Here is a 9,979-nt window from a genome sequence, read left to right on the forward strand (position 1 = left end):
TGCACAGTTCAGCAGCCTGACACAGAGGAGGTCACTGCCAGTCATAGGCTGGCCCCGTGTTATGGTTATATGTAAAGTGTGTGATGTCAATAAATGCTTGTCTACAGAAGTGACTCTGTGATTACATGAATGATGCACAGATCAACAGCTTTTGGAAGAAATATGCAGTTTTAAAAAAAGCAAAATCAATTCACATTCATCACGTTTTGTTACAATTGTAAGATTATGCTCACTGAAGCAAAGTAAGACTACATTTTTGATTTAGATACAAAGCATAACATACTGGTGTATTCCTCTCAGCCATAAAGGACCATAGTCAGCACCATACATCTGGCAGGCTTTCTGCAGAGAGTACACACTGAGGCAAACAGGCTCCAACCCAGGATGGTCCACCATACAGGACGGCTGCTCCTCCACCTCCCGCAGCCGTCTGGTGACCTACAGGGAGTTACAGAAGGTAAATGTATGTACTGTATTTTATACTGTAAATGTAACATGGAGCCTCATCAAGACACATTATTTTCAGTTTGGGTATAGATGAAGCTACCTGTGGTATCTCCAAACAGCAGATATTCTCAGCTTCTGTGGGCATGGTAGCTCAGTTTCCACAGCTGCACCTATCCAATGAGAAAAGTGAAAATTTCAACAAAAAATGAGTGAACAAGCAGAGGTGGATCAGAAGTAACCTTAGCCTAAAGCCACTTCAGGTGCAAGAAATATCTAATTTATAGCATGTGACTAATATGGACATGGAGAACAGTGTAGCTTACACAACACTGCACTGACTCCAATTATGAAAACTGACTAAAAGATTATTGATACGGTCATATTTACGCTAAATTAGTACATAATGTGAAAAAGAAATGGCAGGGAGCTGTGATGACAAACGACTCTGCTCTAAACATCACAAAACAAGATTTTTTTCTGGCCTACTTTGTCAGCAGACAGCGGAGGCTAGTAACAGTCCTCTGACGACACCTTTTCTCCGTAATCTGCAAGAATACAGTCATGACAGATAACTATCAGCTTTTCACAATCGTGCTCATTCAACAAAAGAGCTCCAAGTAACGAGACGACAGCGGAGATGTGACCGTTAGCAGGAGCTAACGTAACCTAGCTACATAAGTTAGTGTGCAACAACACACACAAAAAAAGTAAAAAGAAAAATATCAGGGACACATACTATCTAGAACTTACCATTCAGAAACGTCCTGCTGCAGCCGCAGAGTTTGGATTTCTTCAGGGGCCTCTCCTTCTGGGTCAGACTCTGGATCAAATTAGTACGGCTGAACCACAGAGTTCATAGCAGACATGCCGGCTCTGCGTGTGTCAACATTACAGCGTGATACCAGAGCGAGAGCCACGCCCTCTCCCATATATGGTGTGGAGGAGGCGTGGTCAGAAAAGCTCATTGGAATGTAAAGCTCCAGACCAGAAACAGCCTGTTCTCAGCAGAGCTCAGGAGAGGGGACTTCAGGCTGGCTGAAGTCCAGGAAAAAACTGGATTTTTAGGCAAAAAACATCAAACAGACTGGTGTTGGACCTCTGAGACCCACTGGAACTTGCTGAAACTTAGCATAATATGGGACCTTTAAGCCAGGTTTACACTTGCATGACTTTTTGCCACGATGTTGTCGTGGCAAGGTGTGCCAATCTGGAGAACCGGCAGACTCCCGCACTGTTCACGACTAGTTCACGCACAGTTCATGACCAGTTCACGGACAGTTCACGAATGCGCCCGTCAGTGTCGCGAACTGACACGACGCATTCACGGCAAATTCACGCATAGTTTGCGCATAGTTTACGAGCTTCCCGCACCGGCACGACGTGGTTGCGCGCGCAATTACGCGCGTCATATACGAGTAAAAAGGGGGCTTCCCCAGCCCGGGTCATTTTTGGATTTGCTGTGGAACAGACAACATGCTGAATGCCAGAGACTCCATCACTGCGGAGAAGAGAAAATCCTGTACCTGCAGCTGCTCTGTGTTGAAGAGCAGCAGAAAAGGCGCTGCCGAGGGCCCCGAGCTGAAGGGGGCCCCGACGGACGGCTGACATCAGTCAATTTCTTGTCCCGACATGGCACGCAGTCCCGACGGGTTTACGCACACTTCACACCACTTTACGAGTGGTTTGCGACCGTTTGTGACTCGATTCGTGGCAATGCGTGCCCCAGAATCATGCAAGTGTAAACCTGGCTTTACCTGGGTTTGCTGATTGGCGTGTCTGTGTGGTGCGAGTCTGTTCTCCACACTGACTGTGGTAAGGTCTCTCTCTCCTGCTCGTAGCCTTATAGCGCATGCTTTCACATGCTTTCTCCTGGCTAACCCGCTTGTGGTTGCAGGTAGCGTGCAGCTCCGCCGTTGTGCCCTCAGCCTCTCTCTTCATGCCTGTGTGTGTGTGTGTGTGTCTGCAGCCTGGTACAGGTATGCATGCTCCTATGTATGTTCAGGTCTAGTAGCTAGCAGGCTAACGCTGGGGACGTTTTCTCAGGTGCAGGTGATTTAAATCCACGCGCTGCTGACATCGTGGCCAGACGTCGGACGGCTGCTGCTTCGTTTCCACTGGACGTTTACGGCTTGGGCCGGCTGTGCTCTCACCGGGTTCAACCTTCCGCCCGGATCCGCTGGACTCCACCAGCCTGTCCAGCCTGGCTGTCCGGATCGGCATACATGAACTGGTTGACTGCTCTGCTTGACAGCATTCGCTGTTTCCCTGGCGTCAGACCTTGTATTTATTGATCGACACATCTGGGGCAACTTAATTGCCCAGAGTAGCTGTCTTAATTGTGTGACTGAGTGTGAGCGTGGTGTTCTGTTTTCATTTGTTTATTTTTGTTTCTGATCGGTTTATTAGTTTAGATCAATCCCAGTGTACCTGTGTTTGTGGAATATTTCATTTCGTGTTTGGATTGATCTGTTTCTTTTCTTTCTTTGCAGTTGCTGGGGCCAGTGGTGGTGCGGTGATTCGGGTGGTGGTGTCCCCCTCGTTGATGTGCTGTGTCCTGGGTCTTGGGTCCCCCTTCACGCGTGTGTGTCACATTTACCCTGGTGTTTATTTTATTTTGTTGAGTGGACTCCACTTCCCTCATCCGGCACTGTCCACTCCGCAGCTCAGCAACTGCTCGTTTTCTTCTTTTTGGTTCTTTTGGTTGATTCATCTTTAGTTTATCCGTATGTGTGCGTGGTTGTTCTTTTAGAATGTTTTAATTGTTATTTAAAATAAAGCATTTTAAATTGAGGTCCCACGTCTCTGGTCTGGAGTACAACGAACCCGTGTGCCCTTGGGGGGGCAAAAAGTAATTCCCTGGGTGCAAGTCCCAGGGTGGCGTTGTCGGTCTTACTAATTGAAGTGTCGCCCGCTTCCGCTTGCCACAGGTTCTTGTAAGTGAATGACAAGAGCCGGTTCACAGCTGTCTGAGAGCCATTCCTATGTGCAAACTGTCCACGTTTCCTTCTCGTGTCTCCTGAGTGTCTCCTGAGTCCAGCTGTCTCCGCTGCCTTCATGTAAACGACCGAGTTTCAGTTTTCCGCAGCTCGCTCCAGTCACCTGAACGCAGCAGCTAACTAGCGGAGGAGAAGTGTGTAGAACCCTGAGAGAAGCCGGTGTTTTGGAATAACTGTTTTCCTATTAACTGGCGACTGGGTTTCTTTCACGTCCCTTGTTGCTGATAGATGTTAACAACCAGACAAAACGCCGTGTCGGGCCTTTTTATGAGTCTAATTTCAACATCTGCTGCCAGTAGCAGCAGCAGCAGGAAGTGCTAAAGGAAGTCAGTCACCAGCTAACAAGGAAACCAGTTAATTTGAAACACCGTATGGACCGCTTTATCAGAGGTTTTAGCAATGGAACACACACACACACACACCCCATAAAATGCTCGGTTAAAGGTCATGTAGCAGCATTTTGAAGCTCTTTCATGGGGACAACGTGCGAGGTACAATGTAATGTGTATCAGAAAAAAATCTTTTAAATCTGTCATTAAACAAATTAAAGCACCAGATGAATACTCATAACTGACAGTAACTATGTCAGTTGTCAGAAAATAAGGGACTGACTCTACACTTATGAGGCTGATGTATCTAACAGAGTCACATGACGTTCGTCAGGGAGCCAGTCTTTTGAACGGCTCTTTCAAATGAACGGCTCCTCAGGAGCCGGCTCCCTCCAAAGAGCCAGAATCCCCAGCTCTAATTACAACAACTGGAGGGGTGGCCAGACCACTCCCTTGGCTATCCCTCTAGCCCCCGGTCCGACAGGACACAAACAAAACTTAAAGGTATAGTGGACGATTTTCTGAAAAGTCAAAGCCAAACGTCTGTTACTCGCTTTTTGAAAAACGCGCATGCGCCAGACCGTCCGACCAGCTCTACTGCTTCTCCAGAGGAAACGCCTATCAATGTCGGTAGCGTGCGAGCGCGAGCTCATCTTCTCCGGGCGTGCACGGCTCTGTTTACAGTTTCTGTGATCGGCCTCGCTCATAAGGCTTTTTTTCCGAAACAGTTACAGTTTCATTATGTGAGACTCGCCATCGGTCAGTACTGGCTGAAACCGAAGCTCACGGGCTGCATAAACACTCTGAATGCACATGCGCATATACGGGAACGAGCGCGTTTGACGGCGTTATGCAAGCATTTCTCCAGAGTGATTGACATGTTGGAGGACCAATAGTTGAGATTCGCATCCCGCATCCCAGAGGCTGAGAACATCGTCCACTATTTCTCCCTCCGGTTACAATGATCACGCCATAGTTTTCCACACAGCTGACGTTTATTATTCGTCACCGTCAAACTATAAAAAACACAATCAAAAGATAAATTATTTACAAGAACAATCACAGAAAAATACAATAACAATGAAATAATAAGTGCAAACATATCTGCTGACAGCAAAACGCACCTCAATGGCTGCACACAACGCCGGAGGAGAAAAGGTCCAATCTTCAAAGAAACTTAAACACACTTGTTGCAATAACTGCACACAAAGGCAGATGAAAAAAGGGTCCAATCTTCATAAAAAGTTTGCTTAAATTAACACTTTAACCGGCATTTCTCTCAGCTCCAAAAGAAAAAGGCAAACACGCAGGGGGGCTGAAAAAGCAGCTGCACCGGTGCAACCCGAAAACATGTCCCAGTGGAACAAAAAAAAGGCACACTTAGAATTGCTCAACATACAATAAAATCACATTTTAGAAAATCTTAATTTACCAAAAAATAAACATAAATAAGTAAATATACGAAATCATTATTAATTAAATCATTTGTAACAATCAGGTTTGACAAACAAATTACAACAAAATTAAATGACAAATTATAATTTGGCAGTTAAATCCACTATACCTTTAACTCAAAGAAACGGAAAAATGGCAACAGCACACAAAAACACAATTACTAAACACAACCAGAATCACGGGAAACACAAATGAAAACAATTAAACATGAAACACGGCCCATGACATCCCAAACAATCCCTACCCATAGTGCCTTGCGGCTATGGGCACAGTCACTTGGGGGAGCGACCCCCACGGCCGCTACAGTGTCATAAATACTGAACAGTGATTTACAGAACTCTTTAGAAACTAAGCACATAAACTGTTTTAAAACATTTTTTAAGAAAAATAACCAACATTTATAATATACAGAATACAAAAATGTTTGAATAAACACACTTTTGTCAGATGAAGCTCTGTCTGCATTAGATAAGGTTTTCATGCACATACACCCATGTGCATGCTGCACACCTAAATGTGACAATACAACTCAGATTCTTGTAAAAATGTAAATAAAGCTCTCTGTATTTCCCTGGAAGAATCTTCCAGCAGCGTCTCCATTGTAACAGTCTTTTTCTCTTTCGCTATAGCAGCACTAAGTATCAGTATTGGTTGCGCATGCGCGCGTGTCAACCCAACATGTTGGGTAGTCCAAAATAGCCCAACACATTATAATGGAAATTACAACCCAACAGCAAATAACTCAGCTGCCAACTGCAATAACCCAGCAATCTGGCTTATTGGATTACCCACTTTAATGAAAACAACCCAACTAAACTAACCAACAGTCTCAACCCAGCTATTGGGTTGCAAAAACCCAACATTTTTTAGTGTGTAAGGTTCACTATTGGCCCCTATGTTCTCCTGCGCCCCCTTGTGGGCCTAGGGTAGAACAATGAATTCAACCGTAGAAAGGAGCATGGATGTGTGTCAATACCAGCAGCTGACCAGCTAACAGCACAGCTAGCAGTTAGCAAACAGCTAACTACAGCTAGAACATAGCAGAACAGCTAACAGCACAGCTAGCAGTTAGCAAACAGCTAACTACAGCTAGAACATAGCAGAACAGCTAACAGCACAGCTAGCAGTTAGCAAACAGCTAACTACAGCTAGAACATAGCAGAACAGCTAACAGTACAGCTAGCAGTTAGCAAACAGCTAACTACAGCTAGAACACAGTAGAACAGCTAACAGTACAGCTAGCAGTTAGCAAACAGCTAACTACAGCTAGAACATAGCAGAACAGCTAACAGTACAGCTAGCAGTTAGCAAACAGCTAACTACAGCTAGAACATAGCAGAACAGCTGACAGTACAGCTAGCAGTTAGCAAACAGCTAACTACAGCTAGAACACAGTAGAACAGCTAACAGTACAGCTAGCAGTTAGCAAACAGCTAACTACAGCTAGAACACAGTAGAACAGCTAACAGTACAGCGAGCAGTTAGCAGAGCCAGATGACAATGGGGCCCAGAAGTTTCACTTCATCTGATCTTCATCAGTTCCTTCTTCATGCGGAGGAAATGATCTAGAACCCTGTCGCTCTGATCAGCTGAGCGTCTGTTAAGTTCTGTCTCTCTTCCTGTGTGGAACAATCTGGATCAGCTCCAGTGTTCCTCAGATCAGACACTTGTTGGATCATCTTCTTTAGCTCCTCCACAGCATCCAAACAGAGTTCACTCCGGTTCTCCTCCAGAGCTTTAGTCTGGTTCTCCTCCAGATGCAAACATGTGGTGTAGATTTCCTCCAAGATGTTCTTCATGGGTTCAATGATCTCCTTCACCAGTTTCTCCACATATATCCACAAGTCATCTCTGTGTGGCATGGTGGGGAGTTGCACTCCCCTCCACTTGAGGCAGTGTGGCTTCTAATTACTGGGCGTCTATAAATATCCCTGCTCCGCTCTTCCTCTTCCTCCTTCATGGGACTGACAGACATGTGGCTGCTGTCCTGACAGCGTGTCTGTGCAGGATAGTGTTTGGCCTCCCCCAAAGCTGTGAATTGACTGGGAGCTGGACTGCCCTGGAGTCTGTGTGGGAGCGGGGTGTTTCCTGCAGCCGCCGCCGCTGCTGTATCGGGCTGTGTATGCTCTCCTTCATGCTGCCAGTGGTGCAGTCATCAGCTGCAGTTGACCCCGGGCTTTACTGCTGTTTTGGCTCTCCTTCTTTGGATGTGCTTGACACCTGCTCGTCGCACCACGGCCTCCTCAGTACACCCTGCTGCCCTAGGGCCTGATGGACCACCCAGGCTCCTTGAGAAGTGTGGCTCTCCTGCATCGAGCCTAGGAGCTTGGGCATGCGCCGTGCTCGGGCATTTTTAGAAATGCAGACGCACTTTTCCTTCTGATTTTCTTCTTTTTTTCCTTCTTCTGTTCGATTGCGTTTAATAGTGATTACGTTGCTTTATTGTTTTCTGTTCTATCCCTTTGGTTCTTGTTATTTTGTAATGATTTGTTTTTTTCATTTCGTATAAATTACTTTGTTCCTCTTTTCGTTTGAATATTTAGGTATTGGGTTTTTGTTTTCAGGGTATGAGGGCTGCCATCATTTTTGTATTTACACTTGGGAAATGGTTGTATTTGATCTGCAATTATTTGTGAAATGGTCATATTTGTATTTTGATTTAGTGAAATTGTTGTATTGAATTTTGCATTTTTTTTTTTTTTTTTTTTTTTTGTGATATGTTAAATCTTGACAAATTGTCATTTATTTTATGTTAATAGGGGCAGACATCATAAGTCTCACTTCTTTCTGTTCCTTTTCATTTCTTTCTTTTAAAAAAGAATGAAACAAATAAAATCAATCAATCAATCAATCAATCAATCATTTTGTGAGTTTAATTGTTGATTTTCTTTTCTTTTGACAGGTGCTGGGGGCCCCAGAGCGGCAGTGGTTCCCTGGTGGTGGTTCCGTTTTCACTTTTTGGTTTGCTGTGTCACGGGTGCTGTGTGTTTTTGGATCCTCCCCCCTTTCTGTTACCGCTGTCGTGGTAAGCCCCAGCCCTGTCCAGTTTGGTTTTGTCTGGCAGGCCTCAAACCCCATTTATTTTGAGTTAGTCTGTTGATTTTAACATTAGGAATTTAATAAAGTTTGTTTTAATTTGAACTCACGTCTCCCGTCCCAGTGAATCCTTTGAACCTGCGGGCCCTTGTTTTTTTTGGTTTGATTTGGTTTAGCATTTGAGATCCTGGGGTGCAAGCCCCCAGGTGGCGTTGTCTTTGATTTGGTTGAGTTTTGGTTATCCCCCCCATTCATTCTGCCACATCTGCTTATGTTCCGACGTTCCTGATGAAGATCTGCTGCTGCTGCTCTCTGATGACATGTTCCTCCCAAACCAAAGATTATCCTGCTGCTGCTGCTCCTCCTGCTCTTCTTCTTAATCTTGCTGCTGCTGCTGCCTGTCTTCTTACCCTTTGTTCTAGTACTTTTGTTACTACTGTGAGAATTTCTACCGCTGCTGCTGCTCCTTTTGCTGCTCCTGCTTCTCCTAATGGTCCTGCTGCTGCTACTACTGCTGCTGTGAATGCTCCTCCCACTGCTGCTGATGCTGCTGTTGCTGCTCCTGCTATTGTTGCTAATACCCCTGCTGCTCCTGCTGCTCCTGTTGCTGCTCCTACTGCTGCTGCTGCTCCTGCTGCTGCTGCTCCTGTTCCTAATACCCCTGCTCCTGCTGCTGCTGCTCCCACTGCCGCTCCTGCTGCTGCTCCTGCAGCTTCGAATCCTTCTGCTGCTACTCCTCCTACCACTTCTGCTCCTGCCACTACCACTCTTCCTGCTGCTGCTTCTGCTCCTGCTGCTGCTCCCGCTGTCACTGCTACTACTGCTAGTGCTCCTGTTATTGTTCCTACTGCTCCTCCTTGAGCTCCTGCTACTGTTCCTACTACAACTGCTTCTGCTGCGATGACAACCAGAGGAAGCCCCGCCAGTCTTCCAGTGATGATAACCAACAGCACACAGCACACAGCAGATGCAACTCTAGCGTGGGATAACGGAATGGAGTTCATGCTTCGATCAGTGTTCTCTTTTTCATAGCTTTCAGTTCTTGGGAAAGGCTCTAAGGGTGATCCGTGTTCATCTCCGTCCTGGTTCAATCTTTAGGAACTGGGAGGTGAAAGTGGCTCTCTGGGAGATCAGGTCCAACAGTGTCGGTGGAGATTCTGACTGGTTCTGAATCTGTCTGACGAAGTGTCCTCTGAAGGTCGACGAGAAGTTTTACTGCTTCAGGACTCACTGTGAACACAAACACAGAATTGTTTCAAAATTGTGTGTGTGTGTGTGTGTGTGTGTGTGTGTGTGTGTGTGTGTGTGTGTGTGTGTGTGTGTGTGTGTAAAAAACCCCTGTGGGCATCAAATCAATGAGCAACTAATAACCAAGCGCCTGACACTTGCCAGCAGTCGGACGGCCGCTGCTATCAGTGCCTATACTCTCCAGCACTGGACGGACAGGCTGGAGGCTTCTATGCTGACCTGGACAAAGCTCTGTCTGAAGTCCCACAGGAGGACAGGCTGATCATGCCTGGAGACTTCAGTGCCAGAGTGGGACGAACTTTCTGCCTGTGGAGGGGCACGCTGGGGAGGGAACTCCAACAGCACACTACTGCTCACCAAATGCTCAGAGCACCGCCTGGTCATCACCAACACGTTTCCATCAGAAAACCAAGTTCAAGACCTCATGGATGCATCCGTGCTCCAAAGTATGGTGTCTCATTGACTCCG

At 46.1% G+C, this 9,979-nt stretch overlaps 1 long non-coding RNA gene across 1 annotated transcript; it reads right to left on the reverse strand.

Annotated features, from left to right (window-relative positions):
* Positions 1–330: 330 nt before the first annotated feature.
* On the reverse strand, positions 331–1,329 carry LOC115397572 (uncharacterized). Its single transcript, XR_003932518.1, has 3 exons — positions 1,198–1,329; positions 548–617; positions 331–438 (listed from the first exon to the last, which is right to left on the reverse strand). It is a non-coding gene; the product is annotated as an uncharacterized LOC115397572 (long non-coding RNA).
* Between the last annotated feature and the right edge of the window lie 8,650 nt (positions 1,330–9,979).

This window comes from Salarias fasciatus, chromosome 12, assembly GCF_902148845.1.
Source record: "Salarias fasciatus chromosome 12, fSalaFa1.1, whole genome shotgun sequence".
Taxonomy (NCBI): domain Eukaryota; kingdom Metazoa; phylum Chordata; class Actinopteri; order Blenniiformes; family Blenniidae; genus Salarias; species Salarias fasciatus.